At 47.9% G+C, this 22,259-nt stretch overlaps 1 protein-coding gene across 1 annotated transcript in view; it reads right to left on the bottom strand.

Moving 5' to 3' along the window:
• Positions 1-22,259, bottom strand: part of LOC128836755 (transmembrane protein 151B-like) — a 34,837-nt gene that overhangs the window by 11,689 nt on the left and 889 nt on the right. The window lies entirely within an intron of this gene.

The raw sequence follows: 22,259 nt of genomic DNA on the forward strand, positions 1-22,259 counted from the left end.
TGACTAAAGCAGAGGTCGGCAAACTCTGGCACGCGGCTCGCCAGGGTAAACACCCTGGCAGACCAGGACAGTTTATTTACCTGCCGACGCAGCAGGTTCGGCCGATCGCGGCCCCCACTGACCGCAGTTCGCCGTCCCAAGCCAATGGAGGCGGTGGGAAGTGGCGCGGGCGAGGGATGTGCTGGCCGCAGCTTCCCGCCACCCCCATTGGCCTGGGTCGACGAACCGCGGCCAGTGGGAGCCGCGATCGGCCAAACCTGCCCGCGTCGGCAGGTAAATAAACTGGACTGGCCCACCAGGGTGCTTACCCTGGCGAGCCACGTGCCAGAGGTTGCCGACCCCTGGACTAAAGCATAACTTCCAAAAAGGCATTGAGTCTTGATTCAAATACATCAAGTGATGGCGAATCCACCTCTTCTTCGTAATTTGTTCCAACAGTTAATCACCCTCACTGTTAACAATTGTGCATAATTTCTAACTGGAATGTGTCTGGCTTCATCTTCCAGACATTAGTTCTTGTTACACCTTTCTCCTCTAGATTAGAGCCCTTTAGTATTGTCTCTCCATGAAGGTTCATATCCACTGTAATCAAATGCCTTTTCCAACTTCTTTTTGACAAGCTACCCAGATGGAGCTCTTTAAGTCTCTCACTGTAAGGCATTTTCTCCAGCTCTTGAATCATTCTTGTGGGTCTCCTCTGCTCCCTCTCCAATACCTCAACATCATTCTTAAAACTAGGACCTTTTCAGAATCACCACTTTCCAGGATACAGTCCCCCACTCTGTAGGTATGGCCTTCACTCGTTGTTCCTAGATGTATGAAATTGCATTTGGCTGTATTAAAACACCTTTTATGTGAGTGGACCCAGCTAACCAAGCAATCCAGATCACTTTTCATGACTGCCCTGTCCTCATTATTTACCACTCTTCCAATCTTTGTGACATCCACACATTTTATCAGCAGTGATTTTACATTTACTGCCATAACATTGATGAGAATGTTGAATAGTGTTGGGCCTAGCACCAATTCTTGCAGAACCCCACTAATTTAATTAGTAAACTTATACAAGTTTATGCCTTCATAAAACTAAATGTCTAGGTTGTAAAACCAAAACCATAAGCCCCAATGTCAGTTTCAAGAGCCCATGTCAGTTTCAGCACCAATGCTTTGGTGTAATGACAACATTCAATTCAGCATAGTAACAGTTTTACATAAGTCCTCCTTGTAACTTGAATTGCCTAGGTGCTGACTCTGTGGGTGCTCTGGGGCTGGAGCACCCATGGAAAAAAAACAGTGGGTGCTAAGCACCCACCAGCAGCCTTGTGGATCAGCGCCTCCCCCTCCCCCCCAGTGCCTCCCACCTGCCAATGGCCCCTCAGATCAGCTCCTCCCTCCCAAGGCCTCCCGCCCATTGCGGATCAGCTCTTTAGCAACATGCAGGAGACGCTGAGGGAAGAGGGGGCACGGGGAGGAGTAAGGGGGTGTGTGCTCAGGGTAGGAGATGGAACCGGGTGGAGCAGGGGCAGGAAGAGGCAGGGCGAAGGCGGGAAGAGGTGGGGCTGGGGGGAAGGGATGGAGTGGGGGCAGAGCCTGGGGAGGAGCAGGGGTCGAGCACCCCCTGGCAACTCATAAAGATGGAGCCTATGTTTAATTGAATAACTTATTATTTACTTTCTGTTCTAAACTGTTATTTAATGTTGCTGTATGCTGTTAGACAGCAGTAGTGTTCTACTCCAGAAACAATTGCATTTTGGTGATGCATGAAGCAATCCCTTTCTGTATATCTTTTTCTAGCTAAGTGCAGTTTATAGAGAGAGGATAGCTAAGGTTGCAAGCAGCTTCCATTATAAGCCTTATATTTATTCCAATTGTAACTCTGGCTGGCAAAATAAATTTGACCTGAAATTACCATTCTTACACTGAAGGCTGGGGAGACATTTTCTGCAAAATTCAAAGGAAACTGACCAAACTGTTTTTGAGTTATAGGTCGTTAAATATGTTACCTTAATGTGAAATGATGACCTAGGTTTATTTCTTTTTCTCTCTCTCTAGTTAAAAACTGCCTTGTTACTACCCATTCAGATTTTCCACATCTTAAATCTTGAAAACTCTTGCAGTGGGTCTATTTGCAGAAAATGTGTTGCAGATAAATACAATGATCCATTACATTCCTTTTGTGGATAGTTTGGGCCCAGTGCTGACTGTGCTGTACCTGACTCCAAGCCAGATCTGTTGGTTCCCCACTTTCAAAAGCATTAAAATTCACACTTAATAAAAAAATCATTGCAAAAGCATTTCTAAAATAGACCTCTGTCCCTTTTAAAAACCATGTCTGCCTTTGATGGCTGACCTCAAGAGCTGTAATTTTGCTGAAGCAAACTGCTATCATGTCTAAAATGAAAGACTGAGGGAAAAAACAGAGGGTAACCCAGACGTGGCCTGAATGGAAATAGCAAAAATGACAGGGAAACAGAGAAGAAAGGAGAGAGAGGGAAGTGAGCGAGAGGAGGGAGAAAGGATAACCCAGACGTGGGCAGAATGTAAATGGAACAAAGGCAGGGAAATAGCAAAGACAGACAGTGGAGAGAGAGAGCAACTAACCTACACAGGAAGAGACTGGAATATAGCACAGAGATGGGGCGCAGGTAAGAATTAATTGGATGGCAATGAAGATTACACCACTAAAGCATGATATACTGCAGTGATTCTCAATGTGTAGTGTAGCTGTAATGTTGCATGTGGCCTTTCCAGGTACCACATATGGTGCCTGTGGAATTTGCTGGATAAGAGCTTTGCAAGAAAGAGAAAAAAGAAACTCTTTCCTTCAAATTCCATTTTAGCAGACTTGAGCAGTGGGGAGAGATTGTGGCAAATGGAGTCAGAGAGCCTCATAACAATCAGCCTCTGCATTCCACTGTGATGTTTGCATCACGGCATTGCAGAAATATGGACATCACTCTACAGTGCCTTTATGATGCCATTCAATGGTAAAACAACTCAACAACTCAGCAAGGCTAAGGATTACTCATGTGGGCAATGTTTACATTGGAGGAACCTTTTTTTTTTATATACCAGATAAGGGGCAAATAAGTAAAAGATTGAGGACACAGACAAAGGAAATCAGAGAAGAAGAAACAGAGCTAGACAGGGAACAAGCAAATAAAGAAAAATATGATGGGCTAAATTAATCCCAGGTGTAATTCTACTGACTTTAGTGGGTGTACACCTGGGATGAATGTGGCTCAGAGAATGAGGGCAGTGAGATGAGGAAAAAACACTGGATTACCAAACATTACGCTCTACAGCAGCATGGTGCGTGCCATGCCTGGGTGGAGATGGATTTTTGCTATAATTCTGTGAATCTTTTCATCTTGATCTAGAGAGAGCTGTGGAAATGCTTCACCTAAGAAGAGAAATGTTGTGCAAGGCTACCTGTTGGATGACCAGGGTGTTAATAAAATGATATTGTCCAGTACAGTGGCACCATACATGCAGCAAGGTGCTGCAGTATTCCAAAGTGTCCCACACTTTAGAGAAATATTCTCAGCTTGCTTCAGTTGAGCTTTGGAAAAGAGAGACAGAAAACTCCCTGTGAAGCTGCCAGTGAGAACTGCATTACAACCCACTTTTCTTCTGACCATTTGGGAGCTGGCATAACGGGTCTAACGCTGTGGAGGTGGGGATGTCTAGAGAAGAAAATTAACTGATTGTGAACCATTCAAAATCAGTGCACATGCTCCTTTTTCAATCTAGTTCCAGCTGAACCCCTATATCAGGTCTACTTTGACATCCATATAACTAGAGAAGGTCCTGAACCAAAATTCTAGCTCCCAACATCCCTGAATTAGGAAGATGACCACTCCTGAATTTCAAGGTGTGTGGACACATATGTCATGGCCTTCAGCCAACAGGAAGTGCTGAAAACATGGCTGCCAAAGTGTATAGAGAGGAAAATATAAGGGGAGAATTTAATGGAAAGAGTCATATAGCATCCAGGAGGATTTCCCCACAGCACCTGTTTGTTATTGGGTATATGTTAAAAATGCACTGTTTGCTCTTCTGGGATGGAATTCCAATCAAAGTGAAATCTTTGTTCAATAACTCTTGTTTTAAAAGCTGTGCTGTCAAATGCTGCTCAGAAATGTTCTTTCCTTTAGTCTAAAAAAACAAGTCTTCACACACTCTGTGCCTTTGTAGTGTCACAAACCTAGAGGTGTTTATTTCTGCAGAAGATTTAATCCTTATCACTCCCATCTGCTTCTTGTGCACCTGAATCTCTTTTGGTTTTAAATCTCTGCAGCTTCTGTTTTCCTCTCATTAAATCGAGTTATCAGACTGATTGTTTAGAGAGAAAATGCCATGCAAAATGGAAGGGGGCAAATTCTCTCCTCAGTAATAGCCTGAAGCAGGATGGCAGGGTATAGTACCCAGCAGAGAGAGGCAGAGCTCTTCTGCTGATTGGTCTGAGTGGCAGGCTCTAGGACCTTGCATAAACACACAAAGCTGTTCTAGTGACTCATACTGGCCACCGTCCCAGATGGGTCCTATTGACTTCAACCTAGTTTATAAAAACATTTGAGCCTCCCTCTGAAGAAGAGGGAACCAGAGGCAGGGACAGAAGGAGCCTCCAACCCTGAAAACAGTCAAGTTCATGGACAAACTCTTGCGGGGTGCTTGCTTGTTCTTCAAGTTAGAAGTAAAGGAAACCCCAGGAGAGAAGTAAATTTGGATCTTAGACAGTGTATGTAATATATTAAGAACAGGTGGGAATGCCCCCTACTTCAACACCAATGGTATGAAGACAAGAATTTGGTCCAGAATCCATTTTTGAGTTTAAGGCATTCAGATTCTACAGTGGTGAGGGCCAAAAAATTATGTAGCTATCTAAGCAGAGGATCCTGATCAATAAGGTGACCATGATTTTTCAGAATTTTATAAAAGGCCCACTTCTGTGGCAACTTTTTACATGGTCGCAAAACATTAATGCACAGAAAAGTACCACCTTTTAAAATGTGTGCTGATGTTGCTGCTGCTGCATTCTGACTCAGCAGCAACACAACATGTATATTTCTAGGAGAGGAGGACTTTTTCCAGTAATTTTGTGTTCCGAATGAGTTCATCATCCAGTGCTGAACAAGTGTTAAAGCTACTCTTTTACTCAAAGTAGATGCTGATAGTGACTACAGTCACTTAAATTTTCAGTCCAAATTCTGCTCATCAGACTAAACTCTGATTCCACGGGACTGTTTGTTATCTCTCATAAGGACAGAGCAAGTTTTATTATTAGTATAGCAGTGTGTCTTGAACATAGATTTTGCATTAAAAAAGGTTTGATTGATGAAATGAAAAAACAAACAGGAAATGTAAGATGACCTGAAAGAAATTCCTGAGACACCAGGAAGTTATATGAAAAATGAGGACTGTACCAGTAAAACTGGGATGCATGGTCTCTTCACCTGTCAGTGTCATACATATCTGTTCAAGACTGTCATTATAGCTTTCAAAGGAAGTTAAATTGGCTTGTGGGTTTCACAGGAGTGTGGAAAATACAACTGCAAGGCTCTGTGCCTGACCTTACCATCAATTCACTATCCTTAGAGGAGTCATTTGACCTCTCGTGCCTCAATTTACCTAGACACTTAGAATAAAATAATAATAATAATAATCCCTTTCTATGTCTTAGGGATCATGGAGGACTTAATTTGTGAATATAAAACTCTGTTAAATCCTCAAAAGAAGTATTCTATGGGACTGATCCACACCCCGCTGAAGTCAATGTTAGTATGTGCATTGATTTCAGTGAGCTTTGGCTCAGACCCTATAAGAATAATTGTTCTGTTTTCATGTAGTTTTTATTCACACCTCTGCAGTTATTTCCTCCTTTCTTCTTTTTAACTAGACAGTTTTCAATTTTTATCCTATGTGATGACTCTCTGGTTAGACTCCACACGCACCTTGTGAATCCATGTAACAGCTTCCTCACAGTAATAACCTGTTTGTGGCAGCTAACGCTGCTGTAAGGAAACTTCTATCACTGAAGTGTCTACAAGGGTCAGGCATCAGCTGTGGTAGCTTCCTCACAGTGCTAGCAGTGTGTGATCCTCACAGGAATGTCCAGCCATTGTTATGCATCAGCAATGCTGCCACAGAAAAGTGGGGTTTAAGGATCCGCACCTTGTCAAATGTAGCAAGGACCCTGGCAGTGTGGTAATTATAACAGTGCCCCTGCTAATACCAGCTAAAATCTCTGCAGTCAATGCTTCTCTGGGAGAAAAGAGAATTGAAGGTAAATATTGCCTCCCAAAGGAAGGTCACACAGACAAGTTCTGCCAAAGATTCTGACAGCATAGCACTTCAGAGGACTTCAGCTGAGGCACATCCACTTATCAGTTTAATTTTATCCAGTGCGTCCAAGCCAGGAGTCTTGGGTTTTGTTGCCACTGACTCATTGTGTCCTCAGTTAATCTTGCTGTGACTGAATATACCCATCCATAAAATAGAAAACACACCACCTGCCTCAAAGGGACATTGAGAATTCATGTCCGTGAAGCGATTTAAAATCACCATATTAAAGGCACCCTGAAAATGCAAAGCAGCAGCCTAAGAGCTGGCTATGAAGAGAAGGCCAGGCAGCTTGGGAGCAGTCATATCCTGCAATGGGGTCAGTTACAAACTTGTGGTAGCTATGGGATTCCAACCTGCACCCCCAAAGCCACAGGACCTTGTGGTGGGGCCAGCAGACTGTTATAAACCATCTTTCTTTGGTGTTGAAATCCTAGTGGGGTCCACTCTATTGTACACCTTCAGCATGGAGGTAGGGTGTCATTCTCCCCCTCCTAGAACACACCCACTGTCTCATTTCCATCCAAAGAACAGTCCTCTGGAGGTTACACCTGGTACTTGCTCTTCTGGCCAGCCATTCAATCTCTTGCCAATTGGAAGGGTTTCTTCTCCTCTCTTTTAGCTATTGGTGGGATCCCCAGTGCTTCCACCAGTTTGTTGGGGATACACCAGTTCCTAGGTGGCTGGTGGTGGGTTCCACATGGTCAGGGGCAAGTGCTGTAGATGCTCCAAGCATTAGGCTTTTCCAGCTCTAACCCCTAGAACACTGATGGCTTTGGTATCAGAGGATTTCTTTACTAGAGCTGCTGGAAATAGGATCCAGATTACCTAGGCACCATTGCTTTAAGTTACAGCACAAAAGAGATGGTACTCCACAGTCCTAATGCAGCCCCTAGGTGCAGTCCAGTGGTGTCAAAGTGGGGCTTCTCATGCCAGGAGTAATCACTCCAGCCGTCCCCTTTCCTGGAGACAAGCACACACTGGCCTGCACATATTCCAGCCAGAGTCCAGTTCCCTTGTTCAGCACCTGTGGTCTCATTCAGGCCACTCCACATAGCTGCCCCAATCTGCAGGCTCTTCCTGGCTGGCCACCAGCTGTAGATACCACTAGTCCCTTTGCTCACAACTGGCTGCTTCCCAGCTTGGTTCTCAGCCCTTCAGTCCCAGTTCCCAGGCTGCTTGCAGCCCCTGCTCTAGCTCCCATGCAGTTTCTGCTCCCTCCTCTCTGAACTCAGGTGTCACTTCCCTTTCCTGTGCTTTGCAGATTATGGAGCTCTCAGACGGCTGGATGTTGAATTGGGGATTAACATAGTGCCCTGTAATGAGCCAGCAGGTATTATACTAATACCCAGAACCACAACGTTGTGTGTGAGTTAGGTTGCTCTGTACATAACATACCTAATCCAAAAATCACAAAAGCAAAGAAATAAAAAGTTAAGGCATCTAATAGTACACCCCCTCTACTCCTTCTCCCAGACATCCACCCACCACTGGAACCACCACCATACACCACAGACAACACGTCACAATCTTAACTCTGCCCCAGCAGGGATGACAGCCTTCCAGCACTCTCTTCCCAAAACCCATCACCAGCTTTCTGCCATCCCTCACCCCTTACTACGTTCTGCATGTTTCTGGAACATCACACTCTCTCATGTTTGGGGAATGGAGAGCTGGGATCCCTACTGGGGTGGAGTGAAGGTTGTGATGTATGTTGTCTGTGGTGTATGGTGATTGTTCAATGGTGGGGCGTTGTGTCTCTGGGTGGAGGAGGAGGAGTAGAAGGTGTGTACTGTTGGGTACCTTCACTTTTCATTTCCATGCTTATGTGGTTTTGTTAGGTATGTTATGTACAGAACAACCTTGACTGATGCACAAAAGTGTGTATTAATTTCCCAGGGATATTCAGATTGAAAGTAGCCATTGCTCAGTTACATAATGCCCAGACGACTTGGTGGTGCCACTCCAGAACTGGATGACCACTGTGTCAGAGCTCCTAGTCCAAGATGAACCAACAGCTACTGCTTGATAGAAGGTCCTGGTCATCATAAACAACGGGCTCACTCGGCTCATGGCCATGTAAACCAACAGTTTTAATATAAAACCACATTTTTCTTTTTAAATTAATAAAATAATTACATAACCCAGAGACCTCACTGAACTCTATGTACATTATTTTTTAATTTACTTTCTACAGGTTGACAGGTTTCAGAGTGGTAGCCGTGTTAGTCTGTATCAGCAAAAGCAACGAGGAGTCCTTGTGGCACCTTAGAGACTGTGGTGGGGCGATTACCCCACACCTAGAGAGACTGGGCTGCGGCAGGCCTAGGCGCCTGCGTAGACGCGCGGCCAATCAGGAGAGGGCTTACTGGGAGCCAATAGGAAGACAGATTGGAGCCAGCCAATCAGAGCCCGGCTTAGCCATATAAAAGGCTGCCCAGAGCAGGAGCAGTCAGTCTGTCCCAGGCCTTCAGAGGGGAAGGTCTGTCTCCAGAGCTGGGAGGCCAGCACCACGGACAGCGCAGTGCAGGCCAGCCTGAGAGAGTGGGAGAAGGCCCTACTCCATAGCCTGCTAGGCGGCAGGCCTGGGAGGAGGAGGCCTAGCGTAGTGAAGGGCGGTTGGGGGAAGCGGTCCAGAGGGATAGTCAGAGGAGGAAGGAGAAGGAAGACAGTGAGACTGTCACACGAGGGCCTCTGGACCGGGACTCAGAGTAGTGGGCGGGCCTGAGTCCCCCCCCCCCTTTTTTCCCCCTTTGTTTGCTGTGCTACCCCACGCGCAGCCACGGGCCGCAGGGAGCGGCTGGTCAGAACCACACCAGATCCTAGACGGTGAGGATCGGACTTGAAGGTGTGGGGCTGTCGTTTACCCCCCCCCCTGGAAGGGGGTGTGATTGGACAAAGGGACACTGTCGGAGGGCAGTGCTCCGGAAGAGGACGCCGACGTCGGGAGCAACGCAAGTCCGTGCACCCCACAGAGGCGAGACGACAGGCGGAACGCCACCCAAAGAGGGCGCTCTACTGGCGCAAAACTAATTCCCCGAAGCGGCCAGGAGGAGGCGCCACAGCGGTGAGCTACCGACCCTGTCACACGTGGTGGAGAATGCGGGCATAGCGGTCCACCCCTGATACGAGGGGCCAGCGCCAAGACTGCGGACTATTGCCCAGAACAGTGCCTTGCGCGGACAGACGGTCGACCCAGATTGTGGGTACAGACCCGGACCCACCAAAGGGGTCCAGAGTGTGGGGATTGAACCGGGAGTAACCCGCTGAACCCCAACATGGAGGCTGAGAAGTTATTAAAATGGCTGCTAGAGAAGCAGCAGGAGCAGTCGGCCCAGCAGCACCAGCAGCAGATGCAAATGCTGCAGCAAATGACCACTCAGCAGCAGCTGCTGATGGCTCAGCACCAAGAGAATCAGCAGCAGCTCCTCCGAGAGTTGGCCACCCAGCAGCGGGTGCAGCAGGAACATTTGGTGCAACAGATGGCCGCACTATTACGACCGGCAGGAGGCACCCCTGCTGTCCCCATGGGAACCGGACTGGGGGATACCCCAGGGGCACTACCGATACGTCTCACCAAGATGGGGCCCGAGGATGACCCAGAGGCCTATCTGGTGACATTTGAACGGGTGGCGACTGCTGCCCGGTGGCCCTCAGAACATTGGGCCACGTTACTAGCCCCTTATTTGACGGGGCAGGCTCAGGCCGCATATCGGAGCCTCGACCCCCGGGAAGCGCTCGAGTACGCCCGAGTCAAGGCGGCCATCCTAGACCATACCGGCATTAGCCCAGAGACCTACCGACAGCATCTCCGCAAGGAACAATATCCTCCGGGGGCCCGACCCCGCGCTGTGGCCCAACGCATCCGAGACCACTGCTGGAGATGGTTGAACCCAGAGGGCCTGACGGGGCCCCAGGTCGCGGAGATGGTAGCCTTAGAGCAGTTCACCCAGATCCTACCCCCGGGAGGGAGGGCCTGGGTACGACGGCATCGCCCGGCCACCCTCTCCGCAGCAGTGGCCTTAATGGAGGATTACTTGTCGGCAGAGGGGGCGGAGGCACCACCCCGAGCGACCGGAAGCCTTGGTCGCAAGGGCGGCGCAGAGAAGGTAAATTCTCGTGGGGCGGGAGCCTCCGAACCACTGGCAGGCCACAGCCATGGGCGTCCGAGGCCTCCCAACCCTGAACCCCGACCCAAGTTACTACCGGGGACGACTTGGAGGGAGCGACAGCCCCCAGAGCGAACAGGCCCCCCCGGAGGAGGCACAAGCCCAGCCGAGTCCCGAGAGAGGTGCTGGGACTGCGGTCAAGAAGGACATTTCCGGCGAGATTGCCCTTTTATGGACTGCAGCTACGGGCAGGCCTGGATGGCCGGACAACGGGCACGGCAGAAAGGAGTAAGAAAATTGATAGTCCCGGTCCAGGTTGAAGGGAACCCCACCAATGCCCTCGTAGATTCGGGGTGTAGTCAGACCCTCATACGAGAGGGGCTGGTCCCAAACCTCAATCTTTCGGGGCCCCCGATCTACCTGCAGTGTGTGCATGGAGACATCCGCCAGTATCCCACAGCCTGGGTCAAGATGGGAGTAGGCGGCCGAGAGGAGGGTCTCTGAGTAGGAGTGGCCCCTAGGCTGGCCTACCCGGTGGTGTTGGGACGAGATTGCCCCGGCTTTGGAGAGGTCCTCCTAAGATATCAGCCACCCAAGCCCCGACCAGACAGGACTATAGCACCGGGAACGGGGCTGCTTGGGAGCAGGCTAAGGGATGACCCCGGCGAGGGGACCTCCTCGACGGCGGAGACCCCTGCGAGTGGTCCGGGAGCCAGACCCCGTTCGGTGGAGGACGCCCGGGTAGAGTTAGAGCGCAACGGGGACTTCTTACGTGAGCAACGGGAAGACCCAACCCTAAGCCGAGCCTGGGAACAAGCCACCAACCCTGCTGTTGAGGGGGACGGGACGGTACGGACTCCGCAGGGCCCCCGCTTTGAGGTATGGCAGGACCGCCTGTACCGAATAGCGCAGGAACCCCAGACCCGAGAGACGTTCCGCCAGCTGTTGGTCCCCCGGAGACTGCGAGCCGGCCTCCTCCACTTAGCCCACGCGAACCCTTGGGCTGGACACCTGGGACGCGAGAAGACCCTACAGAGGGTGGCCCGCCGGTTTTTCTGGCCAGGCATCCACCGGGAAGTGGCAGACTTTTGCGCCTCGTGCCCAGAATGCCAGCGAGCCGGACCGAAAGGGGTAGCTCCTGCACCCCTGGTACCCATGCCAGTCGTGGGGGTACCCTTTGAACGGATCGGGATGGACCTCGTCGGCCCCCTTGAGCGAAGCAAGACAGGGAACCGCTTTATACTAGTAGTCGTGGACTACGCCACACGCTATCCCGAAGCCGTGCCCCTAAAGACAGCGACGGCACCGACCATTGCGGGTGAACTAGTAAAGATTTTTGCCCGGGTGGGGATACCCGGTGAAATATTGACGGACCAGGGCACCAATGTGTCCTCCAAGTTAATAGCCGAGCTATGTCGCCTCCTCCATATCCGGACCCTCCGGACATCGGTGTACCACCCGCAGACCGATGGCTTGGTAGAGCGGTTCAACGGTACACTAAAAGCCATGTTGCGGAAGTTTGTGGAGGAGGACCCCTCACATTGGGACACCTTGTTGCCGGCCCTTTTGTTTGCGATAAGAGAGGTACCACAGGCCTCGACGGGGTTCTCGCCCTTCGAGCTCCTATACGGCAGGCAGCCCAGAGGAATACTGGACCTCCTGAAAGAGGAGTGGGAAGCACAGGAGACACGGGTCCTTGGGACCACACAATACGTGCTACAGCTCCGGGAGCGACTCCAAACGTTAGGGGCCTTCGCCCGTGAAAACCTGGAACGGGCCCAGGCAGGTCAGGAGCGCCTCTATAATCGAAGGGCAAGAGGGAGGAAGTTCGCCCCAGGTGATAGGGTGTTGCTGTTGCTGCCCTCTTCCGAGTCGAAGCTCCTGGCCAAATGGCAGGGTCCCTACGAAGTGATCCGACGAGTGGGACCAATCGATTACGAGGTCAGACTACCTGGTCGACGCAAAGAGACCCGTATTTACCATATTAATCTCCTAAAGGCCTGGAAGACCCGGGAAGCCATGTTCATCGGCCCGTCCACCCCAGAGGCGGAACTTGGACCCCTAGCAGGAGATCTTCCCGACCCCGGACCGGCTGTGGTGGGGTCAGGCCTCGACCCCAGACAGAGAGGACAACTGCAACAGATGGTGGAGAAGTTCTCAGATGTATTATCGGCCCGCCCAGGCCGGACGACCCTAATGAGTCATCATATTGCCACAGACCCCGGGAAGAGAGTGACGGACAACCATCGACCGTTACCCAAGAAAATGTGGGACACCGTCCGGCGGGAGGTGGAGACGATGTTGGAGATGGGAGTGGTAGAAGAATCGACGAGCGAGTGGCGAAGCCCTATCGTCTTAGTACCGAAGCCAGATGGGGCGACCCGGTTTTGTATCGACTTCAGAAAGGTCAACGCTATCTCTCGTTTTGATGCCTATCCAATGCCGAGAGTGGATGAACTGTTAGAGCGCCTCGGAGGAGCCAAGTACCTGTCAACTTTAGATTTAACTAAAGGATATTGGCAGATCCCACTGACGCCAAACTCCCGAGCAAAGACGGCCTTCCCTACGCCTTTCGGCCTCTTCCAGTTCGTAACCATGCCGTTCGGCTTGCACGGAGCCGCAGCCACGTTCCAACGCCTGATGAACAAGGTCCTCCAGCCCCACGACCAATACGCGGCGGCGTACATCGACGATATCGTGGTTTATAGCCTTGACTGGGAGAGCCATTTACACCACCTGGCAGCAGTGCTACAAGCCCTCAGGGCGGCCGGCCTAACAGCTAACCCGGCGAAATGTCACTTAGGCCAAGAAGAGGTGACCTACCTGGGATACACGGTAGGAGGGGGGAAACTAACACCCCTGATTAGCAAGGTACAAGCCCTCAGAGATGTACCCACTCCCACAACGAAGAAACAAGTGCGTCAGTTCTTGGGATTAGCTGGGTACTATCGTCGTTTTGTACCAGACTTCGCATCCATAGCCGCCCCCCTGTCAGATCTAACGAAGAACTCCCAGCCTCGACAGGTACAGTGGACTACACAATGCGAGCGAGCCTTTAACACACTCAAGGAACGGCTCACTCAAGAACCAGTACTACGGCACCCCGACTTCACGAAAGAGTTTATACTCCAAACAGACGCTTCGGAAGTCGGCCTGGGCGCAGTACTCTCCCAGGAAGTAGACGGGGAGGAACATCCTGTACTGTATTTAAGTCGGAAGCTGTTCCCCCGAGAAAGACACTTCTCAACAATAGAGAAAGAGGCCTTGGCGGTACGGTGGGCTATTGACGCCCTCCGTTACTATCTGTTAGGGAATAGTTTTAAATTAATCACGGATCACGCCCCTTTGCGATGGATCCACAGCATGAAAGACACGAATGCTAGAATTATGCGGTGGTACCTCGCCCTCCAGCCTTACGACTTCCAGGTGCTCCACCGACCGGGTAAGGCCCATACTAACGCCGATTTCTTCTCCAGGCTAGGGGAGGAGGGCGAAGGATCGGATCAAGGAGGGGGATCCTTAGCGCAGGGGGTGGTCCGTGAGGGGGCTGTCAGGCTCCCCCCCAACTGCCGAGGACCTAAACAGTTAGCCCTGACGGCAGAGGATCCGTCACGCTTGTACGGGGTGTGTCTCAAATGCACAGAGAGTGCGAGAGGAGGGAACATACCCCAGCCTAGGCAGGCGGCCGTGGGAGGAGAACCCTTGCGGGAAGCCCTGGTGGAGGACCAGCCCACTCTCCTGGAACCGCCGAGAACTGCGACTTCTCCAGGTCAAGAGGGAGCCTCACTCTGGGGGGGACCAGCCGAGGCGGTGAACCACGAGACCTGTGGAGAATCAGGAGACCCGTGGGACACTCCAGCAGTGGAGCAGATAGGAGGCAGCTTAAGGGACGAGACGGACTGGTACGTCGGACCCGGTAAGCCTCAGCGTGTTTCGGTGGGACCCCCCCGCTGAGACGGTGGATAAGCCGGGTTGCCCATAGGCAAAGACTAATTTCCGGAACTTTGGGGCCAGTAGGCCATAAGGCCCAGTGACAAGGGCTAAGTTTCTAGACTTTGAGCCGGTAAGCTGAGCCGCTGCGGGACAAAGATTGCTTTCCGTGCTCTAGGCCATTAGGCCGGTTAGGATAACACCCCCCCCCCCGGAGGGTTCTTAAGGGGGAGGGTGTGTGGTGGGGCGATTACCCCACACCTAGAGAGACTGGGCTGCGGCAGGCCTAGGCGCCTGCGTAGACGCGCGGCCAATCAGGAGAGGGCTTACTGGGAGCCAATAGGAAGACAGATTGGAGCCAGCCAATCAGAGCCCGGCTTAGCCATATAAAAGGCTGCCCAGAGCAGGAGCAGTCAGTCTGTCCCAGGCCTTCAGAGGGGAAGGTCTGTCTCCAGAGCTGGGAGGCCAGCACCACGGACAGCGCAGTGCAGTGCAGGCCAGCCTGAGAGAGTGGGAGAAGGCCCTACTCCATAGCCTGCTAGGCGGCAGGCCTGGGAGGAGGAGGCCTAGCGTAGTGAAGGGCGGTTGGGGGAAGCGGTCCAGAGGGATAGTCAGAGGAGGAAGGAGAAGGAAGACAGTGAGACTGTCACACGAGGGCCTCTGGACCGGGACTCAGAGTAGTGGGCGGGCCTGAGTTCCCCCCCCCCCCTTTTTTCCCCCTTTGTTTGCTGTGCTACCCCACGCGCAGCCACGGGCCGCAGGGAGCGGCTGGTCAGAACCACACCAGATCCTAGACGGTGAGGATCGGACTTGAAGGTGTGGGGCTGTCGTTTACCCCCCCCCCCCCCCCCGGAAGGGGGTGTGATTGGACAAAGGGACACTGTCGGAGGGCAGTGCTCCGGAAGAGGACGCCGACGTCGGGAGCAACGCAAGTCCGTGCACCCCACAGAGGCGAGACGACAGGCGGAACGCCACCCAAAGAGGGCGCTCTACTGGCGCAAAACTAATTCCCCGAAGCGGCCAGGAGGAGGCGCCACAGCGGTGAGCTACCGACCCTGTCACAGAGACTAACAAATTTATTTGGGCATAAGCTTTCGTGGGCTAAAACCCATTTCATCAGATGCATGGAGTGAAAAATACAGAGGCAAGTATAAATACACAGCACATGTATCTTTTCATCTTTCCATCTTTTCATGTGCTGTGTATTTATACCTGCCTCTGTATTTTTTACTCCATGCATCTGATGAAGTGGGTTTTAGCCCACGAAAGCTTATGCCCAAATAAAATTGTTAGTCTCTAAGGTGCCACAAGGACTCCTGGTTGTTTTTTTTACAGGTTGTAATTTTTAAGCTAGAAGGGCGTGAAAAACCACAAGACTCAGCACACACTTTTGTGGATCAATTTTTCATTTATTAGAACTTGGAAACTAATTAACTGATTTTCTTGAAACTCCTCAGAAACTTCAAGTTTTCCTCAGAGATTATGTACATAAAATTTGGGCCAGATGCACTGGCTTGTTCATCAAAAGCAAAGTGCTTGAATTCCTTATTTAAGTGAACACAATTTTAGCGATGGCATTGAAACCGTGTTGTCATAATGACTCAACAGACCTTTCAATGGTTATTGTTTTGTCATCTAACATTTGTCAGTGTTAATGTGCTACAGTATACTAGAAACTCATCTAAAGACTCATGCTACTCACTAGGTGCTACTTCAGAGCTTCTCAGTCTTTTTGCCTCCATTTTTTGCAACATCTCCCGATGAGATGAAAAAAAACTTACTACCATCTTTTGCAAAGAGGCAGAAGGAGATGGCAAGAAAAGCAATATCAGGCACAGACACAGATTCTCAAATTGTACTGGTTGGAAGGATTAAAGTAAGGAAATGATTGATACACTCTTATTCAGGGGACCCAAGGTGGGTTCCTTGCACTGAGGTAAGCAAAAGCTGGGATCCCAGCGGAGGCAGCATGCTCTGCTCCCAGGGAAAAGATGTACCTTATACCACTTTCTAGCAAAAACTTCCACTGGCTTGAGAAGCAGCCTTTGTGAGCATCAGAGGGAGACTGGTCCAACTGTTCTCTGCCAGAGAGAGGTTAGCCACAGTATGAGGCCCCTGATGAAGCAGGAGAAAGTAAAGAGAAAAACAAGTAGCATTCTTGGGGTTTCAGGCATGGAGAGCTTTCTCCATCTGAAGTGGTGGGAGAAGAGGGGTTAGCAGGGCATGATATTGTCTTCACTTTTGTTTATTGTGAGTCCATTTCTCTTTCAGGGATATTATTCCAAGATCACTCATGATTGGGAAAACCAGGCCTTCCACAAGGGTTGTATTGATGCTGCATTGTTGGATATCACCAAGTAAGAGAATTTACTGCTCCTTTGAGTATCCAATAAGTAGCAGTTATTCCTATCCACTGTCAAACAGTGGTTACAATCAATTTGATTCAGTCCTATACCATTTAAATTCATGAGCCTGATCTTCAGCTGGTTTAAACTGGCCAAGAACCATTGAAGTCAATGTAGCTACTCCATTTACACCAGCTGAAGATTTGACCACATGTATTTAAGGACCTACCTTATATGTTTCTTTGAGTCTTAGGCTAGGTCTACACGTAAAATGCAAACACTGCAGCACTGTGGCACAGGAGAGGTTCTCCATCACTGTAGGTAATCCATCTCCCTGATGGGTGGTAGCTAATTCTTCCATCAACCTAGCGTTGTCTACACCAGGGATTAGGTTGGCTACACTACGCCGCTCTGGGGTGTGGATTTTTCACGCTCCGGAGAGATGTTGCCATGCCGATGTAACTTTTCAGTGTAGACCAGCCCTTACTTGGTACTTTATATTTTAATGCTTGGAAGACTGTGGAGAGTCAATTAGAAGGGCAGGATGAACTTTAGTCCTAAATAAAGCAGACAGATGAAGCAATGAATATTGTTTATTACATTAATGAGGTTTTCAGGGCCTAGTGCAATTTTGATCATGTAGTTCCATCAGATGGTTTCCCATGCTTTTTTCTTCTGAGTGGTATCCATAGCAGAGCATTATTGAAAGGAAATCCAAACTGATGGTTTTTCATAGGTACTAAAAAACTCACTGCTAGGAGGAAGCCCACACTGCTAGAGTCCTATGGAAGGACACTACTGTTAAAATGCACATATTGCTGGAGTTATAGCTGCCATTTGAAGCTCAGACACAGGCAAGTGCAGTTTCTTGGTAATTTTTTTCACTATCAGAAGCTTTTGGTGAGGAGGACAGAGTACAGAGCCAACCCCAGAACATAGAGCATAGACACATGATTAGAAAATGAAGCAGGACAAAAATACAGGACATAAGAAAAGAAAAACAGAAACTCTGAGTGAGGATGTGAAAAGACACAATGACAAAGCTAGGACTAGCTGTTGACAGGATATGCAGTGCAAATATTCCCTTGAACGACAAGACCTGTAAAGAAAGGTGTTCCATTTTCCTGCATTGCAGCTATGGTTGGCACTTTGAACTGCATTTACAGTGATGTTATCCGTATCAATAAAGCAAGTTTATTCCTTGCATTATGTTTTCTTGGGGAATAGAGGTGGGGAGGGGAAGGGATCTTTCCTCTTCTGTCCTGATTCAAAAGCGTTTGGACGAGTGAGGTGATTGGGCCAGCAGGTGGCAAATACACTTCATTGTCGGAAAATGTAGAATTAGTATATGATCAAAGCAGCAGTCTGAGGATTATGTGCTAACATGGGACAGTCTTCTGGCAAAGCAATCAGGTAAGGGAATTGGAGAGGTGGAAATATCAGCCTAGTCTGTAGTAGCTGTGTTTATATAAATAAAACAAAAATGAACCAGTTACTAGAACCCATTAGCAAAGGGATAGAATATGAAACAAAGGGCGATGCTGTTGCTGTATGACGCTCTGGTGAGGCCCTTGCTGGTATCTTGGATGTTACTTTGGTAGATCTTGCCAGTGGGATTCAGAAGGGGCCAGGGAGGGAATGGTGCTTCTCTGGTGTCATCACTCTGCCCCTGATCTGGGAACCCCCAAAAGCTCCTCTGCCAGAACTCTGTGGGGATGGTGCTTCATGGAATTTTGAAGGGGGCAAGGATGAGAAAGATACCAACTGCTCTCTGCAAGATTGTCACCTACTGACCCTCATGATACCTGATTGGGAGCAATGTGAGTCTTCCCCCCTCCCTCAGCATTGTTTCTACTGAGCAGAGAAAGGAGAGAATATAGCACAGCTCCTTCCTTTAGAAGGAGGAGGACAAGAGGGGAGCATGGAGGAAATGTCCCTCTATGGGACTAAGGGGGTTCCCATCCCTGCATATTCTGGAGATCTACAGTGTTGGGGGGCTGTACTCCCTGTTTACACTACAGGGCCCATAAACCTTTCTCTGAAAGGGAAGATTTGATGAAAATGCCATGAATTTCCTGGGCCTCTTGTCACCTTTCCTTGATTATGATTCAGTCCATAAACAGGGTACAATTTAGAACATGAGAATGTTAGGTCTAAATCTAAATCATGAAGAAAGGTAAAGGGAGTTGATCCAATTCTTAGCATTTCCAAGGCTGTGAAATGGGATTGTTAACAATAACACTATACATGACTGAAAATTTAGGGCATTCAACCTAAAATTTATTAAATGGCATAAATTAGGAATTCAGAACTTCATGCAAACAGTGATACACAAGTGACTATGATATGACAGGGAGAGAGTGGACAAATGAATATTATAAGTGCATTTGAGATGCCTAGACTTATGTCAGAGAGTGGGGTATGGTGAAAAATCAGGATTCTGTGATTAAAATAAACCCCAAAATGGAAAATGCATTGTGTTGTATGGCCTTTTGTGTGTGTGAGAGAAAAGAGTCATGCAACATGCTGGCTGCTCTAGAGAGAGACAGAAGCTCACAAATAAGCAATCTTTTAAAAAGTTGCAATACCGTATTTTTAAAGGCAGCAGTACTAAATGGTGCTGTCCTGACCATAAATGGCACTCTTTGATGATATAAGAAATAAGCTCTCCATGTGCCTGCACTGGCAACTGGAGATGGATGAGATGACTTAAAAGGTCTCTTATCTGTAATGTTATGATCATGTCACACAGACTCAAGTCTGTGGATTTCAGTAATGTCTGCCCATGGCTTCTTGTAGTTTTCTCTGTCACCTGGAGAGCTTAACTGATTATATTGTATCACACTCAATTAAAGTTTTTTAATACAAAGGACAAGTTAAAAGCAGCAACGGACAAGCACTATTTAAATCTGCAGAAATGGATGAGACAAATATTTCAAAATGCCAGTTACCCGCTGGTATCCTGATTCCTTGGCAATTATTTAGCTATGGAAGGTTATAAATGACTTTTTATTCATGAAGTTTAATTGGCTAAAATAAAACTTCCAATTAAGCTTTTAAAATTAAGATATTTAAGGCCAAATCCTGATCTGGTGTAAATTGGCATTGCTACATTGAAATCAATGGAAATACATTGATTTGCACAAGGTATGGGTCTGGATCTCACAGTAATTTCCAATCTGGGAAACCTGGCCAGACAGCAGTTAAAAACGTAACAATGGAGGAGGGTGAGTTAGAACAGGAAAGGCAGTCAAGAAAGAAGGTAAATGGGAAGGAAACTATTTCTGGAGAATCCATGTAGATATGGAAACACCTTCTGAAATACCTGGAAAATCATTTCTCCTTCCCTTCCCTACCAAAACCTTTGTTAACGAGTCTGTGTTTCTTTTGCAACAGCTGTTGGCGTTACTAAACAATGCAGAGCGCCAGCTCTAGGTCTTGCTTTAATTGTCAATACCATGCAGGTAAACCACAGAACATTGGTCTTAAATCCTAGGGCTTCTTTCTACACTCATTGACGTCAATGGTGAAGCTCCACTGACTTAAATAATGCAGGATCAGGGTCATAGTAGGTATCTGAAAACAAATTGTTCTTCAAAGGCTCTGTTTTAAATTGTATTTGTTTAGACTCCGCTGTTTCAAACATCTATTACTAGCTTGGGAACTTACCAGTTTTGTTTTGTCTTTTCAATTAAAAGCTTTTCTAGTCACTGTTAAGATTTTCTTCCATGATTTATAAAGAAACCGGAACACACAAATTGTGTGAATAATAGATAAGCACCCATGTTATACCAGACACTTAAGGGGCTGTGGGGGACCTTAGAACATTACACAGAAACTGTCTGTGCAGGCAGAAGGGGGAGGAAAGGACTCATTACATAAGGCTAAAATAATGAGACAATGAGTTAGTGTAAAATTAAACACTGAATGTTTGTATTGGACCAGAGGAAAAATTTAAGAGTGGGGATCATTTAAGCATGATGTAAGTGTGGAGATCAAGTACTCTGATCTTCAGAAATGTCCAGTAAGAGTCTAGACATTTTTGTGATGGGATTAATACAGTGAAAACCCTCTGTGGTTTAGGAGCACAGACTGGCTAAATCAAGAATTCCTTCCCAGCTCTACCCAGTTATTGATCTTCTATTAGGCTGTAATTACATTGGGGAGTTCCAGTGATATCAGCAATTGTAGAATGATAATAGTTGAAGTTTAAAGTTGTGAACTATGCCTCAGAAGTTGAAAAGTGACTGACTATGGGGATAAAATACTTGAAGTCACTGACTGATGACATTATTGTCCTGTAGTAACTTTTTCAACCTAAGCTGAAAGGTCAGTTTTATACTCTTTAGAAATGTTTGTATTTTTGTTGGTGGTAGTTTACTCTAAATATACCTGAGCTTAATGTGGGGTTTGCTGAGGCTGCTCTATTTAAACGTACAAGATCATGTGGCCCTCTGAATCAGGGACAGAGCCCCAGCTATCCTGAATAAGAGTGGAAATGTTCCTTGATTGATAGTGTATGCCCCTCATATTCATTTCCTTTGGGGAGGGGGTAGCATTTAAATTTGTTGTTAACTTCATATTATTTTAAAACTTCCTCGCCCTCCTATGATTTATGTCCCATAATGGGGATGACAAGCCTATGAAACTGCAGAAGAGCAAAGAAGTATACACCAAATGCTGCACTAAGTGTGACAAAAAGGTTAACTATCTCTTTGCTCTAAATGTATTCTAACATAGGATGATGCGCTGGTGCTTATATTTACAATCATTGAGTCATGTGACTCTGTCTCAGCCAATGGGTTATGGGTCAATATGTTTTATGTCAACCTTCAAATAGACAACACAAGTTGATTAGAGGTGATCATCTTGGAGGCCAATAGTACAAAGCTATTTTAAGTCACTTGAGGCCTCAGCCAATTAGATTGTTGCTTGGAAGTTGAAAAAGGTGTGTGTGTGTGGGGGGGGGTGAAGTGTGTTTTTGTAGGCCAAATCCTGAAATCCTTACTTAGGCAAAATTCCCATTGAACTCGGTGAGTTTTGCCATAATAAGGACTTCAGGATTTGGTTCTATATTACATTGTTAGAAACATTTAAGCTTTGTGTTTAAATATCTATCTGAAACTTTCTGGTTTGCATTCCCCATACCCAGTACATTATATTGCATCAATGTAATGTTATAACAATAATCATGTGAGAGTGTAGTATGAGTATGGATTTTGATATTGTTTGATCTTTAGGAATTTTTTAGAACACTCATAGTTTTAGTACTTGCCTAAAGGTGCCATATATTGTAATTGTGTAGAGACCCATTAAAAATGCAAATGTTAGTGATTAGGGTCAGCAGGCATTAAAGTTAACCAGTGCTTGTTCTGCGGGGTATCCATGTTTCAGAGAGATCACAGCAAGAGGCACTGAAACGTCTGGAGACAGTTTCATGATTCTGTCTGGAGACAGTGATTTGTTCAGGACAGTCTATAAATCTGCAGCAGCCAATGGTTAGGAAAGAAAGAAATTGTAATGTCAGCCAGAC

The sequence above is a fragment of the Malaclemys terrapin genome, chromosome 4 (assembly GCF_027887155.1).
Source record: "Malaclemys terrapin pileata isolate rMalTer1 chromosome 4, rMalTer1.hap1, whole genome shotgun sequence".
NCBI classification, from domain to species: domain Eukaryota; kingdom Metazoa; phylum Chordata; order Testudines; family Emydidae; genus Malaclemys; species Malaclemys terrapin.